This window comes from Mus pahari, chromosome 5, assembly GCF_900095145.1.
Source record: "Mus pahari chromosome 5, PAHARI_EIJ_v1.1, whole genome shotgun sequence".
Classification (NCBI taxonomy): Eukaryota; Metazoa; Chordata; class Mammalia; order Rodentia; family Muridae; genus Mus; species Mus pahari.
The window spans coordinates 159,970,950-159,990,385 of record NC_034594.1 but is presented as its reverse complement, the minus strand read 5'-3'; the positions used below and the strand labels follow the sequence as shown (position 1 = coordinate 159,990,385).

Sequence of the window (19,436 nt, the reverse complement as noted above, 5' to 3'; positions counted from 1 at the left end):
ACACACACACACACACACACACAGACATGCTCACACACACAGGCATGCTCGCACACACATAATCATTTCTACACCGTGAAAATCTGAGCTGGTGTTGGTCATAATTCACAAAATACTCCAGTATCATGTTCATACAACTGTTTAACCTGACTGGTGAAAAGGAGGGAAATACTGTAACCTCGGGGTAATCTGCTAGACTTTGTCCTTTTGTTCCCTTAGTTGAGGCAGACTCAGGTCAGGAGAAGTGGCTCCACCATTAAAAAAACTGGCTGTTCTTCTGAATACAAGACTCTGGTTTGGTTCCCACCACCCACCCACAAGAAGGCTCGCAAGCATCTGTAACTCCAGTTCCGGGAGCTCTGAAGCCCTCTTCTGACCTCCAACAGGCACTGCACTCCAGGCAGGCAAAGCACACACAAAGCAGGGAAGACTCCTTTTGCTTCTACAGTTCCCTCAGTGGCCATAATGAACTCTGGGGCTTCCACAGCCACCCTCTTACCACCTCTTACCCCAACTTTCCAGGCAGGTAAGGGACCAGCCAGCAGCTAGGTTTCTGACTTTGCCTTGCTCTCTCCTCTGCTAATTTCGGAAAGTAGAGCTGGCAATTATAAGTAGAGGGGGACTGATAAGGGCGCACGCAGGCACGAGAAATAGGTTCAATTCAAGCTTCCCTGACTAATCCTTCTCATGACTCATCTCGGCTGCAGAATTTGTCGGTTGAGGTAAGAAGCTAATTTGGCTTCGAGAAGTGAAATCTCAGTTTGTACTTCCCCCTCTGGTGCTACTAACAACCCTGTTATTAAGAGCCAAGTGGTGGGGGAGGGGGGAATATTTGTGGAGTGCACAGTCTTGCCGGGTTCCTTTTGCTTAACGTACTTTAGGCGGAGGCATCAATTTCTCGGCTCTTGAGCCCACAGCATGTAGCATCCAATCTTGGTTCCCCAAATAAAGTACATTACTCTTAAAAATGATGCCCAACACATGCTCAGGGTGGACCGAGAGACAAACTATGAATGGTCAAACACCCAGAAGAGCTTCCTGGGAAACAGGGGCAAAGCTAAGGCAGTAGATTCCTTGGCTGCTCCATCCCTCTATGCATGCCTGCTGATCTTTCTCCTTGTGGTAGGTCCCTCTTCTTATCAGGATTCCCTCCTTCCAGATAGAAATCAACATTATCAATGTTTTAAGACAATAAAGGGACACGAAGTTGTGCCTGTGCAGTCAGGACATCCCCAAGAAAAAGGTGATCATGACATATTGTCTTTATTGCTTAAGTAATGCCATTCCATTTATGGTCTCTGCTTTTGGGAAACCCTACATGGTCACCTCCCCTCCCCACTTACACAGCCATAAAAATTCCTGTGATTCATTATAACACCCCTCTTCATCCCTGTGAATGGGGTAATCAAGTTCTTTATGGGGAGCTATTAAGCACCACCATGGTTGCTGTTTGTTTCATAGCCACATAATTAATAACACTGTAACTGCTAGGAGAACCCGAATTCAAAGCGGCCAGCTTGCCATAAGTGCAGAGGATCTAACCAAACTGTCAATGACAGGTTCCAGGAGCAGCCACTACAGGGAGGTTTGCTTAGGAGATCTATGGTGTGTTACACAGAGTCTTTTATTAGCATTCATTTTCTTTATTTTAGTTTTCATAATATCAAAAAGACTTACCAATTTACTCCATAATTACAAAGTCAGCATTCTGCAAAAGTAAGTCACAACACTAATTAATAACCTGCTGGGTGTCTCCTTGAGAAATGAGAATATTTTTTTCTTTTAGAATTCCTAGCAAATATTTGGGTGTATAGCTTTCTCTAAAAGATGATGCTCATGCTTCTATATAACATCCCCCATGAACAGCACAATCAAAGGAAAATGAAATCCACAGCCAGATTATGTTCTTGACTCCTATTAGAATCAAAGAGAGAAAAACTGCAAAATGCTGGAGGAGGTGCTCATGGGAAGCAGAGTGGGCTGACGGTGCTCACTGGTGAAGTTCCACATGGTATTCCATGGGCATGCGTGCACATTAGACTCCCCCCGTTGGAAGACATAGGCCCCAGGTGATCTTAAGATAGCATGAAATGGGACATTTCCAAGGCACCACTGACACAAGCAAGCCTGACCTGGTAAAATCACCCCCTGTCAAGTACTCGGCCCTACCCACTTAGTACCCTTGAGTCACTCGATGAAGAGAGCAGGAGCCTAGAAGGCTGTTTTCAATCAAATAATGTAAAACTTTTAAAGTAGTACAGCGAGTCTCAGTGAAGGCAGAGCAATTAAAGGAATAAGAGAAGGCCTAGGTGTTCTTGTAGGAGCAACAGCTTAAGAACCAACCCTGTATGTGTGAGGAGCCTGGAACTATTTGTGGTACTCCCTGAAACTGTCATGGAGCACAGTGTGGTGTTCCCTGAAACTGTCATGGAGCACTGTGTGGAGTTCCCTGAAACTGTCATGGAGCATTGTGCTAACCCTCTTCCATCACAGTCAAGGTCTACAACCACTGACATAGTCTGGACACTGAACCAAACCCAGTCCGTCAGCTCTGCCCTCTGCCTACTGGGACATTTATTTCTCCAGTATCTCAGCAAGAAAAAGTGTACCAGGAAAAGATAAGCTCAGGACAGTCAGAGGTTCCTGTTATGAATTCTATGGAGATGGGAATGTGGAGAGAGAAGGGATTTCTTTACACAGAGGCGGAACACAGAAGATGGGCAATCAGTTAGCTGGGCCATCACAGCAGGGAGGGTGAGGCCTGACTGGCCTAGGTGGGCGATGACTCAGAAGGCCTGAACTATCTGAATTTTCAGTTACTTAGCCAAAGACAAGTATTTTACTTGGAGCTTCAAAGGTGGGTGGGAAGAGGAAGTCCCGAGCATATTTTGAAAAGAGATGGCTGTAAATCAGACACCATGAAACACCTTTCAGAAATGAAGGAGGTCCCTGATTACTTTTAGAATTAACTATGCTATTTATTTCTGTGCCTATTTGGCTGGAGATAGAAACATTGCTTACGTTCAGATAATAACTTGGGTAGAAGAAGCTCAAGTAAGTTCGCTTTGCTGCTGAGTAGAGAATGAGATACGATGGTGTCTGTCCTAGAACATGGGCTTGTTAATGTCTCCTTTACTGAGCATGTATGAGCAAGAGAGACACTAACAAGACTGTTACTTGCTCATGGGTTTATTACAGGTATATTGACTAAAATAATGAATAGGCTAGACACTACAAAGAGCATTCTTCATCAGTATTACCTGCTCAATAATGTCAAAATAAGACAAGGAAAAAAAGATATTAATTTAATTACAAAGTCTCCACCCTCACTTTCAACAATGCCGTGGTCCCACTCCGAGGAAAGACTACAGGAGTAGATTCTGGACACTATAATCCCAGATACACCCCTTACCTCTCAAGTATAACTTACATCCATTTTGTACAGACCACCTCCTCCTAGGCTCTATGGTGATCATGACCTCAGAAAATGACTTTGTTACTTGTAAAACGATGCCCATGAAGTCTTTAAATCCCACTTTGGGCTTCCTGGCTTCAGTATTCTGCCTGAATGTAGGTAACTCACGGAGTCTGGCTCAGAATTTCAGTACTTCTTTTTTGCATCAATCACAGTGTTTAGAATTACTGTGCACGCCCATCTGTTTGAAATAGACACAAAACTCAAGACTTATGAACATATTTCCGTCTGGTGACCTTTACTCCCTACTCAGCACCTATTGATAAGAACTTTCATGTACCTATCCAATCAGTGAAAGGACCTGTACCTAACTAAAACAGTTTCAACTGGCCACTCACATAAATCAAATTAACACAATTCTTCTCATTTTTGAACCTAGCAGGAAGAAAGTCAAATTCTATAAATTATAATAAAAAAGTCAAGCACGTGTCCCCACCCCCCACCCCAACAAGACCCATCTGCTCCTAACAGGACAAACAGTAGCTTCACCTCTGTGAACGGATGCCTGAAATACACTCCCCGTTATCAGCTCTACTGATGCAGAACTCTTTAAGATTCTCTAAAGTGCAAAGCAGTCAGAGTTTTATCTAAACCTAGATAAATCTCCTCCTTGTGTAATCTCTACAGTGATCTACACAACCAAATCTACATGCAAATGGATGTTCTCACCAGATCAGAACATTCCAGAACTATGAACAAAGCAGGAAGCAGGGAAGGAGCAGCTCTGCTCAGTTTTCTTCCCCTGTTATTCTTCTCCCCTTCCCCTCTATTTATTTATACCAGCTACTTAAATAATTCACACTGCCTGCTTTTCAGCCCCAGTGTTCCTCAGAAGAGGCCTACAATGAGCTATTGCAGTCACCAGATGGACTCATGCATGCAGCAGGTGGGCCAGATGGCAAGGCGCCCTGTCTGATGCTGCCTGCCTGGGCATAGGCTGCCTCTTCCTTCCAGGTACATTATCATCATCTGATGCTGAGCACCGTGGAGCTCGGGGGTTGGGCGGGGGTGGGGAGTGGGGCATGGGTAAATCCTTTACATTGATACCAGAAGAATCATAAATTATCATCTTCCTTCCGTCACACCACCCCATCCCAGCAAGCCCTGATTTTTTTATGCTGTTGCTTTGTTAGTGAATTTTTGTTTTTATTATTTTTCTTCTTATATACATACAGGGAAGGCTTCAGGATACATCCTAGCAGTATGCACAGAGACGGACACATCAGTCTGAAATATTCCATCTCAGCTTCAAGAAGTGAAAAGGACTCCAGGGGACTGATGGGGTAAAGTCATGGAGATGGGGGAGAAGATGCTCATTGTCACAAATATTTTTCAAAAAGCACAAATGAAGAAGAGGTGTGCAGGAGGCTCTTGGGTACAAACCTACACAAAGGCACACCTTGCTTCTCATCAACGAGAAAGATACCGAGGCCATGCTGTTATGGCTTTTGGTATAGAAAATATTGGCTATGCCTAAGTGGAGACTATCCTTTGTCTTATTTTCCCCATGTCTTTTCTGTAAAACAGTATCTTCCTTTTAAAGTTTGCAATCCTATATCACTGTTACAGTGAATACTGTATTAAGGAAGCTGGCCACGTGACACTGAGCTATTAACAGACAGGCACTCGGTAACATGGAGTATAAATTTTAATTGAGCATAAACACTTGACAAAAACTCTCCCAAGATGTTTTTGGCACATTCCGACTGGCAATGGCACTGTGGTACTCTGATTTGACCCTTCTGCAAACTTACGTGAAGCCAGTATAGATCTTAGTACCTAATGTCGTTAATCATCTCACTGGAAACATCTAAAGATGTGGAAGACAATAATTTTAATGACCTGAGGCAAAGCAAGCTGCATCTTCAAAAAATAAATAAATACATAAAATGCTGAAATAAAGTGCATCTGCTGAATGTCTGCAAAGGGGGAGGGGTGGCTGCCAAGGGGAGGGGGTCTTTGAATGAGTCCTCAGGCAAATTGATCTGGCTTTGGGAAAGTCTAAAGGCAGTATGTGGAGATGCTGGGTGAAGGTCCAGCTGAGAGGGTATGCCAAGATTAACTGGCCTCTATTAAAGCCGGACCAAGTACAAAAAAAAATAATAATAATAATCACACTTTAAATTGTGTTATGTGTACCCTGTGATCATTTTGTATTCTTGCCCTTTTCTTCAGGATCCCCGGAGTTAGGCCTGTACCTGTGCACACTCAGTGGCTTCTCAAAACAAGAAACTAAAACTGTCTTTAAAAATTGCAAATGCATATAAACAACTTTTGAGGCAACAAGAGGAATTAATGGATGCTGTATGTTTGGCACTAGGCAGTTGGTTATACAGAACACATGTCAAAATTAATTTTAAACAGATATCTCCTAAATCCGATTTCATTAGCTATCATTAAGTTCTGAGACCTTAACTAGTTCATATTTCTAACAGGGGTATTTAAAAGCATGAACAGAAAAGCCAGGGTATTTCTGAGGAGAAGAAACATTAAAGGGTGAATGATGGCAAGATAGCTTCTTAGGCAATATGATAATTTGGCGATTAAAATATAATCTTTAAACTGGTGGTAGTGCTCACCCTTCATCTCAGCACCTTGGAGCAGAGGCAAGCAGAAACCTGTGAGTTCAAGGCCTGCCCAGCCTACAGAGGAAGTTCCAAGCCATTCAAGGTGACATGGCAGAATCCTGCCTCAAAAGAAATAAGTGTGCACTTTAGACAATAAATAGCTCACAATGACTTGGAAGTTCCTTGCAAATTACATGTAGACCCCCCAACTGCCAGGCAGTGTGACTTTTCCACTAAAATTAGTGACAAACACTCAGGGGGAAAAGCCTACTATTTGAAAATTTTTAAAGAGTTAAAGAAAAGGCAGAAAAATGGTGAAGAATTACATTTTAAACCACAGACACAAAAATAATGGGGCCAGTAAGCATGGGATTGGCCAAGAGAGACTGACTGTCAAAATTCTGAGTTGAAAGGCACTTTAAATAAGTATATGTGATATTATTGAACAGCACAGTTTTATAAGTATCTTAGTTTTAGAAGTCAGTGTAATTACATAACCTGTATTTGAACATGTTAAAGGTTTATGTGTGTTCATGTGCACAGTGTATGTGTGTGTAAACACAACATAATTTCTCCAACTAATAGCTGCTAGTTCCTTATTGCATATGCCGTGTGGAATGTGAGCCAGAGTTCTGAAATATATTTCAGAATATTGGTTTCAACCTGGAGGAGAAATGGATATGTAAATTTTATATGAACAATTGTTGTTTATTGGCAGCTTTCTTATTCTTAAGCAGAGTTGTTTTATTAGTAAAGTGTAAGTGTTAAGACTCTACTAATCAGTTACTTTATTCATTTGCAGTTTATTTGCTTTGGCAAGATTATGAGTCCAGGGATCCAATTAAACATAAAAATAATAGAATAATCGATCAGTAGGACCTTTTGAGAGATGGGAAAGACTATGCCAAATGCCTGCCCACCAGCATTTAGTTTGGAAGCTGGGAGAATTTCTCTGTAACATTAACCTGCCAATCGGACTCTTCTTAAATGGCTTTCGCTTTACTTTCTAAACAACTCCAAAATAGTCCTAAAAGGTTTGCTTCCTAAGTTTTGAATTGACAACGTGAAAAGAGGGAATTCAAGAGTGAGTCCATGTACCTTGCTTGCCTTTTCTGCCCTAAACAGAGCTGTTGGTCGTCTACATAGTTCACTGAGCAATGTTTTGTAAACAAGGAACATGGACCAGCATGGCTTGTGTCTTCCTTTTCTGCATGTCCTTCTCAAAGCAAGGCAGGGGTTCTGTTTTTAGTACACACTTTGGTTCAGTGTTAATCCTGTTTTATGTTGTTCACACCTGCTGATGACTGGCAGCCTGCTCGTGGGCTGTGGCTCATGCTGTTTGAGAGGACTCTGCTCACAGGAAAGCCAGACAAAAGCTACCATCCATCCAGGGACAGGTCCCACAGAAATCATCCTCTGTTGCAACGTAGGGGAGTCTCCAGTTTTCTCCCCCACAAAATAAAATGCAATAAAATAAATTGTTCTCTGTCCATAGAAAGAGTGAACTCTCTTTGGCTATTTATTTTCTTGGTTTTTTTTTTTATCTCTTTGAGTCAAACTGATATAAATATAGTATTTGTGGCTGGGCAGTACAGGGGAGTTACTCTAGCCAGGTGTAACAAACTTATCTTACATCATCACCCACTGCTTTGTGTCTTTAGTAGTCTCTGATGCAATCATGGGGTTCTGAATGCAAATGAACGCAGGTCATACATGCATCCAGGCTGACACTGGCACCCACAATGTGGCACCCACAGTGTGGCACCCACAGTGTGGCACCCACAGTGTGGCACCCACAGTGTGACCAGAGCAAAGACATGTTGTGAACTTAGGATGTTCTCTCCCCACCATGGCTCTGACCCCTGTGCTGCATAGATCTAGAAGCAAGTGGAATGATTTCTTTTTTTGGTAGCAGCAGTAAATTAAATGCAAGTCACAGACAGGGGAGAATAGGAATGAAGGGATATTCCAATGACAATGGGACCAGGCAAAGGCAGTCACAAAAAAAAAAAAAAAAAAAAAAAAACAAAAACCAAAAACAAACAAACAACACCCCACCCCCCCAAAGATCCAGGAAGTCACGTCTGCCCTTGTTTTGGAATTAGATATAAGTGGTTGTGTACTCACCTGAAGGTACAGAAATTCACACGGTCCCGATGTGACCTCAAGTCAAGATGCAGTTGTCCTGCACAGGTTCCATGGTGGCCTCAAAGCCCATCCTGTCCCTTAGGAGCCAGCTGCTGCACACAGGTGGGTGCAGAGAGATCCTACTGGTCAGTGCAGGGCAGCCCTGACAGGTGCCCACATCCAAGGGGTCAGTGGGTGGCCGTGGGGTCACTTTAGAACATGATTACTGCGACCAATAAAGCATTTCTAACCTCATCATCAGCTTGAGGAACCCCATGGCAGGGTTCTCAGAGCATGGGAGAGGGAAACATCAGAGGCACGGGCAATTTTCCTCAATTTCCTTTGCAACCATTTACACTCTGTTCTTTGAGGAAGTTATTTCTGCCTGATGCTCTGAGTCTGAGGAGGGGCAGGGGAGCGGAAAATGGGTGAGAAGGGTCTTTATCAGATGAAAACTTGGCATAGATTCTCAGCCTTACTCCCTTAGGACAAGCACACTTCTGCTCTGTGTACCAGGCACTTGGATAGTCTTAAATGATCCTGAAGAAAAATACACGGTTGCTAAAATGATATTACAATAAGCTTATCGGGGCTGAAGGCAGAATTCACGCATCTCCCATAACAGCCCGTCAGAGACTAAGGACCGGCTGTCATTTCCAATTTGATTATGGAATATGAACAGCATAGAAATAAATTCAATTATTGGGCCCGATCACACAAAATTGCTGATATTTGACCATTCTTTTTTTTTTTTTTTTGACCTACAAAACAGCAACTTCATACAGTTCAACCTAATAAAATTAGAATCCAATTATATGGTTTCCATGCAAAATTAAAAACACTCTAATGTTTTTACAGGTAATTTCACAATTTAAAACTTGACCTTTGTACTGATTTTTTTTTTTTTTTGCTAATTTTTCAAGGTTTGTTTTTAAAGTTTCCTATCAAAATCATAGTATTTGCCAAGGTTAAAAGTTGAGGCTGGGCTTGGTTGGGGGTGGGGGATAGCTTAGCAATGGAGTCTTTGATAGCCTCTGCTTAGTTCCAGGTATGATCCAGGGCATCACTCACAAAAGAAAAAAAATACAAAACAAAACAAAACAAAACAAAAGGACTGCAAGCTACTCAAGACTTGGGTGCACAGGCCTAGCCCTTAAAAAGCTCACGAGCAGAGCAGGCGGGTTATGTAAAAGCTTTCACTTAGAGCCCAAGAGAGCGGATGGCTAGCACAGTCACCATTGGCACTGCCACCCAGGACCACCACGCCAAAGTTGCATAGCCCATGCTCAGACCGCACAAGGGCAGAGGATGGTAGAGCAATCTCCTTGAGCAACTTCACTAAAAGGAGGGAAACATGCTAATGACTTTGTTGTAAGTTTGCTTGCGACAGGAAGATTCCAAGGAACTGATAGTGCTGGCGGCGGCTCACAGATCAAACGCTATTTAGCATGCTATGTATGGTGTTGGAGATGCTCTGCACACCCTCACACCCTCAGACGCGGAGGGGAAGGAATCTAGCAGCCGCGCTTGATCAAGGTACCTGCTGCCACCTTGCAGCACTGCTCCCGAGCATGGCCGGCTGTGAGCAGCGTTAAGACCACCTTATTTTGATTACGCTGCTTTCCTCAGGCAGGAATTTTTATTTCGTTTTGAATCTTAAAACCATTCTATTTCCAGCCATGCATTTTTATGTTTACAATTGACATCTTCATAAAAGAATGGAACCTTTGAGCGACAGTTCAGAAGCATGAAGGTTGCCTGTGGTAAGTACTTAAATGATTTTACACCTAAATGGAACCCAGTTGTTTTTAGTTAAAATTTAATAATCCTTAAACTGATGACCTTTCTTCCACAGAAAGGCCCCGAGTTGCAAAGAACGAACTTTCCAATGAAATATATTTTAAGAAACCAGTGCTGAACAAAGGGCTGCTTAGAGCTGAACGCTTTGTCAATTTATCAGCTTGTGAACACTCTGCCCCTCCGTCCCCCACGGCTGGGGGAGCGTATGGAACTCTGGTGCCTTGCTTAATCGAAGACTATTGATTTGAGTGTGTCACAGTGATCTCATTGAGAGTAATCAATAGTAATCCAAAATCAATCATTCTGATCTTGCACTACCATTTATCAAATCTGAATACGCTAAATTATTTGGAGGCATCAGATTACAAAGACAAGAAGATACTACAACTGGGAAAGTTAATGGTTTGTATTAAAAGAAAACCAGCGTCCTAGTTTCCTCCCAGTAAGGAAGGGTACGTACTTTAAAATGGACTATTATTTAGACAAAAACATTTACCTTTTCATTAAGGCATTTAGAATGCATCTCTCCCCAGTCAGAATTTGTATTGTTGTCTTGTCTATAGGACCTTGCTGGCTCAACACGGCAGACACATCCCGCATCCCGAAGCTTGATTGCAGCACAGCAACATTTTCTAAGTCTGATAAGCTAAAGTTTCAAACGCCTGTCACTCACGGGCTCAGAAAACAAGGAGCCTCGATTGACATGGAACATAACTGAATCTTGGAACATCAGAAACGGTGTTTAATGGACCTAGAGACGGTTTGGCATGTTAATTTCTCTAGAGAATGGAGAGCATACATGTACCTGCTTATCAAAGACACTGCTGTTGATGTGGAGGGTCCCGTTATCAACATTTCCCCCGAGTCATTTAGTGAAGGTAATAAATCCTTCTATTCATTAGCGCACACTCAAAAGTGCCCCTCCTTATTTAACTTGAATAGGAAAAAAAGGGGGCCCCGGAGTGTCTAAAACATTTACTTTTGCTAATGTAAAAGTGTTGGCATTTTGCTCCACTCCGATAAGCTGGTGCCACTGAAGGAGATTAGTTCTTTCTTATTCAAACCTATCAGCACTTCGTAAAAAGCTCTCTCAATCTTATCAGGAGTATGAGCCAGCGTGGTTACTGAAAACAGTCTGCACTGCTCTTCTCCCTCTCTGCCAAGCTATCTGATAACCCCCCAGCTAACGAACTGTATTTACACACAATCAAACAGAAGTTGTATCTTCCACTGCACTAGAGCCAGATTCCAGTTTGCCTTTGGTTTTTCTGCTGTGACATTAACTTAACAAAAATGTCAGCTGCTGAGTATCCCAAACTGACAACCATCAGGAAAACACCATAAAAGCACTCAGGTAGAATGTTCTGCAAACAGAAATGAAAGAAAACACAAACGGGAGGTGTTGGGGCAATCTCCTTGGAACTCACAGGGAAAATGAAGGGCGCAGCTTGGGTTAGCATGGGGAACCTAGCACCCGTTCAGCCAAGAGCACAGTCCTTTAGCAAAGCAGCTGGGAAGAAACTGATTTTTTTAAAAATGGGTGTATTTCTTGGGAATGGAAAAGGATAAGAGAACATGATTTAGGAATTTAGGGTTATCAGCCACCCCTCACTCCCTCCACCTAGAGGCCAAGACATGCTACAAAGGCAAGCCAAAGAAGACAATAGACATCAAGGAACTTACCCCAGAAACTGAAGATAAGAGAGAAAGACACTGTCATGTATGGTGACCACAGCTCAGGACAGACTTTCCAATCATTAAAACCCTCACAAATGCTCTACACATTAGAGTGTTGTTCATTACAAAGAAATGAGACAATAAAGAAATTCAAGTGAAGCGGAGATGCAACCCTCAGATTAGTCTTGTCTTATTTTGTTTTGTTTTTTAATTTCTTCAGACTCAACCAACTGAATCTGTTCACTATAAAGGTATGAAAAGAGACATGTCACCCTGGTTGTTGGTCCTTTACTTTCGTCTCTGGAAGGTCACCGACCAGGTGGTAGTCCATAGAAACTGAAAGAAGCCCTTCTTAGCGAAGCCCTTCTTAGCGGGTAGTACTTTGGGGGCATGAGAAGCAACAATGACAGTCCTAGAATAATAGCAACTTCTGAAAACCAACTGAACAACAGGGCTACAGACATTCTTGTGAATGGAGCTTATGCATATAAAATATCTGTGGATGCTTCACCTTCATTGTCCAACTGGCTAAGAGAACAGAGGAGGTCAGCCACATGCTCCCACCTGAGGCCAAAGGCCAATGCTGTCTAGACTCTGAGCACATGTGTCCTCTTCAGATGTGTAGACCAACAGGAAGAATTAGAAAGCGTCCAACTCGGTACCCTTCATCAGACAATGGTTTCCCCATTTGTGACCCTAGGCTCCCATGACTGTTTAGGCAGGTCTCAGTCAAGACTAGGGAGAAAGGGGTGCTCTGTTATTTCATGGGGTCCAGCAATCACTGCAGACAGTCATCTCCCAGGCGGAGGAAGGGATGACTGTCATTAAACATGGACACTCTTCTCTTCGCCTGATCATGGGTTGATTCCATATAACAATCCTTCTCAAACTATCAGATCTGTTTTGGCAAATGAGCACCTGAAAAGGAAGAGCTCCAAACATTTGCATTTGGGGGAAAATGAAGACCATTGAACACAGCCATGTTTGGGTTTGGGAAAAGATAAAAGTACTATAAGGATTCGAAATTATGAATGACAAAGGGCAATCGAGGAAACAGCTCACAACCAAATGATCTTAAAAGAGGAAGAGAATTTCTAGTGTTTTCTCATATGATCTTCTACTTGTATTTGTATATAAGCTTTCTCACTCTTTTCCAAGCTAAGGAAAGTCTTCTGACTGTTGTATATGGGCGGCCTGGAAAGTGTCCCTGGGAAAACTATTTTAATTCATATTGTAAACATTAAGAGAAAGGGGAACATAGATTTATTGAGCAAGCCTTTGCTTCAATTCTCAAAAGCCATTAGACAAATGAGTAAATTTGGGAAGGCTAATGAAAAAGGAATTATCATTTGCCAAGATCACTCTGACCCAGGGCCGGAGCGGGATGAGGGGCGGTAAAATTCAGCATGCCTCTACTTACTGTATACTGACTAAGCCAGACAAACAAAAAGCACAACAAGTTTTTGCTTTGCTCTTGGAGAAAAATGTAGGCAAAGCCCCACAAAAAGAGACATGTCCTGTTCAGACAGGCCTTCTCAGGAGCCTTTGGATTCTCCATGATTTTTAATTTTTGTTTGTTTGTTAAATTCAAGTCATGAAGGCTCACCACCTCGAGATGCATGCCTGGGCATCGCATCTCACAAACTGCTAGAAGAATCTGCAAGGACTTCAGTTATACAACACTCGTGACCACCTAGGTCAGGAAGCAGCCTGGCTCTAGCTGCCCTCGGCTGACCCAGCCAATCTCTGATCTATGTGAGAATTTACTGCTTGCTTTCCTGGTGTTCAGCACCATCCTAACCAACTGTTTGCGGAGAAGGTGGATGATGAAGTGAAGTTAAATTGACGCGTCTGTGATGTGCCTGGCAGCCCTCGGCGTGCCCAATATTAATTTGTTTTCTTTGGCTAGGTACGTGCTGCCAATGTGTATTACACGTGAGATGCACTTCAGTCCCGTGATGTAAATTCTGCATGCAATTTGGTTGCACTGGAGGCCACAGGAGGAAGCGCAGAGGCATATGATGAAAACTGCTTCATACAATTAAAATATAAATTCACGTTTAGGTTCTTTAGCTAGCATAGAACCTAATTCTTAGTAAAGTCCTGATGATCTTCAACACTTTAATATTTGATACACTTTAAGTGTCAAAGCCAATGTTTTGTTCAGTACTCTGTTAAAATCTATAGTTAAATGCACACATAAACCTTTGCCAGTATGTTGAAATAGATTTCAAAAGACCAGTGAAAATCTAATTTTAAAATAACTGTACCTTTCTTTTGTTGATTTGCCTTAACAAATTACCTTCCAAATACAGAGGACTTGTTACAAATTAGTGTGAATACCACTTGAAGAAATTAAAATATATAATTCCAGTTCTCTCCAAACATTCAGAAATACCCTTCAGAAATCAAATCAAGACAAGAAATCCATGCATGAAATACATATATATTTGATGAGGGGAAAAATCTAGATCCTTTCAATTTAATAACCGTCAAAATACTTTTTTAAAATGCTGTCCAAAAATCAGAGAAAAAGAAACACCTGACACTCAGTATGAAATAGCAGGAAGGGGAGATGTGGTTGGAAAAACTCAGAATGGAGATCTGTTTTCTTAACTGAGGCGTCCTGAGAGCCTAGAAAGTGACAGTCTAATGTGAACTTGAAACACATTGAAATTGGTCAGGTGGGTCCTTCAAAGAGCAGAAGGCGTCACTCAGCACCTCGGAGAGGGAAGGCTGACCGATGCCTCAGAGTAAAGGAGCAGTTAGCAGGAATTTTCCATAAACACAAGAGCAAGGATTTGATAAAGAGTTATGCAAATAAATAAAGGTAGGAAAGAAACCCAGCACTTTAAAGGAGCGTACAAATTAGAACACGAATTAGAAGATTAGGAAAAGCAATTGCATCAATGTTTTCTCTCAACTCACACTCAGATTTATGAAAGCAAAAACCACAGAATTCTGGATTTACCTCGGAGAATAAAGCTGAATTAAGGAAAACCCACAGTGAATTTTACAGATACAAAACACCTATCAATTTTATCCATTTCCTCTTAGAAAAAAAATAGAGCCAATGACATATTTACTGAGTGCAATAATAGAAATTCACATTTTTACATTTGTTTGAGAGCTGCCCTGCTCTTTATTATCATATATTTGTCAGGCCAATTATATAGGAAAAGATGTAGCCAGAAGCTATTGCAAAATATCCTACTGGATTCGGGCTCAAGCCATTAAATTATGCATTTACCATCAGCAGTTGATTTCCTATTTTACACATTATTTATGGTTACTAGATGCTGAATATATAAGTGAATATAATTTTTAAGAAATTAAAATCATTCTAGGCTACCTGTGCACTTGTCCTGTGTGTAACAGCTCAGCCAATTCCTTTTCCAATTGGGCCTGATAAATAAGATATGAATTTTAGGTTAAAACCATACCTGGAAAATTTAATTGGCAGCTAACTATTTGTGTATTACATCTAAGAATTACTTCATTAGGCAATAGCTTGTGAATAACATTAGCAACATATCTAAACTGCTTACATGGCCTCTCCTACACATATGTGTACTTTACATGCAGTTAAGCATACATACATATTCCCATATGTATCCTAGCAGCTGCTTGTGATTTTAAAGGACCACATGTGCATTTATTTATTAGTCATGGCATCGATAATCTATATCCATGTAGACGTGGCCACAGGGGGGAAAAATCAATGATAAGACATGCAAAATGCAGCAAGAATGTCAAGCCATAGAGATGTCTGGTGTCATCCCTGCACTACCAAATGCACGAGAATATGACTGGAGAGAGGTGAAATATTTCACTGTCAGGGAGCAGAGAAAAGCGCAATTCATTTCTATCTCATGTGTTTTAGGACAATGACAATTTAATACAATACCCGTGGGTGTATAAGAGATAAAAAACTGAACAAACTGGCCTAACATAATCAAAGATTTTCTCCAGAGAGCTGGTTCGGCCAGAGCTAGCCTTCACTCTAGCACATCAACCTGGTATTGTTTCTCTCTCCTGTGAATTTGCTCGGGAACCAGACTCAGAGAGCAGTTTATCTGCTGCCATGACTTGAAAGTTCTCCTGTGGTCACACACTCTCGTCTTCTTTGTAAATGCTTGAATGCTTGCGAGGCTAAGCTAGAAAGTTTATTTGCTATTAATTGGTTTCATTAAAACCAGTGCTATGGATGACCACTTAGATGTAAAGTGCCAGCCAGAGAACGACATTGTAACTGTGTCTGTGAGATCCTACGGAGGAAAGCTGTCCCCACTGAACATCTTCTGACAAGCGAAACAGAGATAGCGTTCGTTTCATCACTAGGCTAACAGCAATGTCGAGGACTTTTTCAAAAGTGACACAGACTGGCAATGTGGACGCTGTGCTGCCTTCCCAAAGAGCCACATCTTCTTTGTCTGTAATTCTGGCGGGAGGGAGGGATCATGAAAGTATTGCTAAACAGAACCCTAGAGAAGTTAGCTGCCCTCTTTGATGAATAGCACCAGGTATGGAAAATTAATTGCAAAAGTATGGTCCAGCTAATGAGATGGTCCTTATCTTTTCTCAACCAAGGAAGCATAAGTATTTTTCTGCTGGCTCAATATTTTACAAAAGTGCCTGAGCTGTTATTAACTAAATAAAAATCTGATCAAAAAACCTCAAAGTCATCTGTGATCATAAATTCTAAGATCTGGACTATTTGAAGTTAAAAAGTGATTTCCTGTGTTATTTTCCTTTTAAGCTTAAAATTCCTGTCTTTTTCACTCTCTCAACTTTAAAAGAAAATAACAACAAAAATATTTTCCCCTGCTAGCAGTTTTAAAAGATGAATTTTAATACCATTTTCCAAGAAGTAGCCACTATACATTACAGGTCAGATTAAAGAAATATATCAAAGACTATCAATTTAGAATATATATATATATATATATATATATATATATATATGGAACAGCGCTACCTTATTGGGGGAATAAAACGTTAGAAAAATGATCATCCATGCAAGAGAATTAATGGCTGTCCACAAGGGCTTTGCTAATAACATGGGTTAATCACCACTGCATCACACTAGGTTCAGTAAATAAAGCTGCACAGCTACAAACACATTAAGGCAAGAAGCCATCTCTGTGGCAAAGACCGAGCCCCACTATTACCCTTGTCTCTGCTAAGATGGGAAGACGGTTGAATTCACCACCAAATGTGCACAGGGTAATGCCCACGTACCCTAACACAAAGGGCTAGGGTTGCCGACGTGTCTGTCACCACCCCCTTTCCACATGTAGTCCACTAACTCAGGGATACTTTAAAAAAATTGATACTTCAAGAAGAAAAAAATAAATCACGAGTTACATAATGCAAATCATTTAGAAGCACACAATTTATGCTATATACATATATAGTTTAGGTCATGCATCACACTTATTTAATTCTTTGAAAAACGGAAATGTTCTGTTCAGTTTTGTGGTGGGGAATGTTATAGGATTTTGCAGCCAAAGAACACTAATCGCTGCTGCCTGTCATTTCTGGCGATTTACCGAGAGATTGTCTGAAGACCCCACCTACACCACCTACCTTTAAGGCTGCAGGTGCTTGCCACAGATTTATACAGAAGGATCAAGACAGAAAGTAGAGAGTTCCAAGTCTGGAGTTTGGGTATTCTACCTCAGAAAAATAAACTTAAAGTACCTCTTGATGACTCTCGAATTCAGTGGTGTCTAAAGGAACTTAGAGCAGGTTCCTATTTTCCTTAAAAATATATATATAAAGTAACCATACCCATTATGATTTAGGCTTTTGTTGTAGCTGTGGTTGTATACAGAATTCTTTCTTATTTTTATTCTTCGTATTTCCCCATGATAGTATTACTTTGGAAGAAGTCTATCTCAATTCAGGTTAGCTTTACCTAAGAATGAGTCAGAAGGGAAAATAAAAATCAACACCCTAAAACAGACAGAGGAAAGCATACGCACACATACGCACATAGCTCTGCACAGGGATCCTTAAAAACACAAAACTGTTCTGTGTTCACTGTCTGGATTTTCATGATCAAAGCTGATATTTCCTAAACTGGCACCTCCTCTCCCTGTCGGTTTTGGAGTGTTTCAATTGCCTTCTTCCAACAGCTGTGACAACTGTTAAAACAGTCAGTAAAATTAAGTCCGCTCTATAATCCTGTAGTCAATGTTACATTTTAATCAGAGGTTGAAAGGGATTCGTGAGAGGAGCGCACTCATTTAGAATGATTACACAGACACATATGTCAAAACCAGCAGATACATTATTTCCGTCTATTTATGTCATCAGCTATTACTGCTATTCAATGCGAAACAAGCGTTACAGCATTGTGCTCTTGAAAGTGCTGGCGCCTTTCCTAAAATAAAAAAAAAAAGTATGTACTTACATAGTTAAAGGTTAACATTTTAAGCTCTCTTAATGGTGGTCAATAAATTGCATGAATCTTTTTAACAGCCTCCCAAGCAGAAATGGTCCAATATTTTCCTTGGAAACTGCATAACTCAGGTTTCATTTCTGTGTATACACACGTGATGGGGTTGAAACCGGCACAATTACTATGAATATTAATAGCATGTATAAATTCTGTGGTTTATTAATTGAGACAGAGAGGCAGATGCATTCATTGCTCAGCCCTGGATCTTTCCGTCTGTCCAGTGAACCACGTAACTGCCACAACTGCACCCACACAATAAATCTGTTTTTAAAAGATGACTTTTAATTGAGCCAAAAAGAAAGAAAGAAAGAAAGAAAGAAAGAAAGAAAGAAAGAAAGAAAGAAAGAAAGAAAGAAAGAGAAAAGCTAGTTTGAATCTTGCGCCAACGCCAAAAGGACATGTGCCCTGGTTTCATTTAAATACATCTGCTCTAAGAGGCTTATCTAAACTAATTATTCAAATTAGGTATAAGAAGTTAAATTCAAGGAAACTCCTTTTTCCATGAACCCTTTGGAGAAATATTTAAAGTTTGCTTTATTTATTTATTTGGGAGGCCAAGTTCAAACTCTGAGTGAGCGTGAGGCTTTCTCACTGACATTGAAGACATTCCTGATTCTCCCATCCCAGGTACACCAGGTGCACCGTGCGTGACTGGGCCATCTTACCTTTGTTTGTATTTCATTTTTATTCTTGAGCATTTTAAGGTTGGCTCTTGCTCAAGTGTTTCAAACAGATGCAAAGACAGCCTCTTGGTGTTTCAGATCTTAGTCTTCTCCTGTGAGAGCGTGTGCACACACACACACACACACACACACACTCAAACAAACACAGGCAGCCAGAGACTACAAGCCACTTCTCCTCGGTCCTGCTTGATTACGATGCAAAGCAAAGGGCAGTGGCTGAGGACAGCTAGTGGACTTCTCCCACCAGCACACTGCCCCAGCGCTCAGAGTTCTGTTTTCTTCACAGTCTCCCAAGAGAAAGGTTTGCCAAGAGCACTCTTTTAAAAATTATAACAGTTGCTATTACTGTAATGTGAAAGCAATATAACTGACTCAACAGAAATCAAAAGAGACTAGTGTCAACTTCCGTGGTCCACAGCTATTTTATCTTAACAGTGTGTTGAAGTTAAGTTTGTGACCTCTTCGTTTACACAAAAGAGTCCAATTTGTTTTTCCTACCCCTGCCCTGGACCTTTAATGATCTAAATATATAGAATATCCAAGAAGGTATTCATAAATATCAGTAAACTGGGTTTAAAGAAGTACATGCATATATATATATATATATATATATATATATATATATATATATATATATATTT

General features: G+C 41.0%; 1 protein-coding gene and 1 long non-coding RNA gene across 13 annotated transcripts in view; one reads left to right on the top strand and one right to left on the bottom strand.

Annotated features, from left to right (window-relative positions):
• The window catches only part of Esrrg (estrogen related receptor gamma), a 602,152-nt gene that overhangs the window by 190,973 nt on the left and 391,743 nt on the right, over positions 1-19,436 (bottom strand). The window lies entirely within an intron of this gene.
• LOC110321500 lies at positions 9,398-11,796 on the top strand. The gene is made up of 3 exons (XR_002380531.1): positions 9,398-9,932; positions 10,025-10,421; positions 10,533-11,796. It is a non-coding gene; the product is annotated as an uncharacterized LOC110321500 (long non-coding RNA).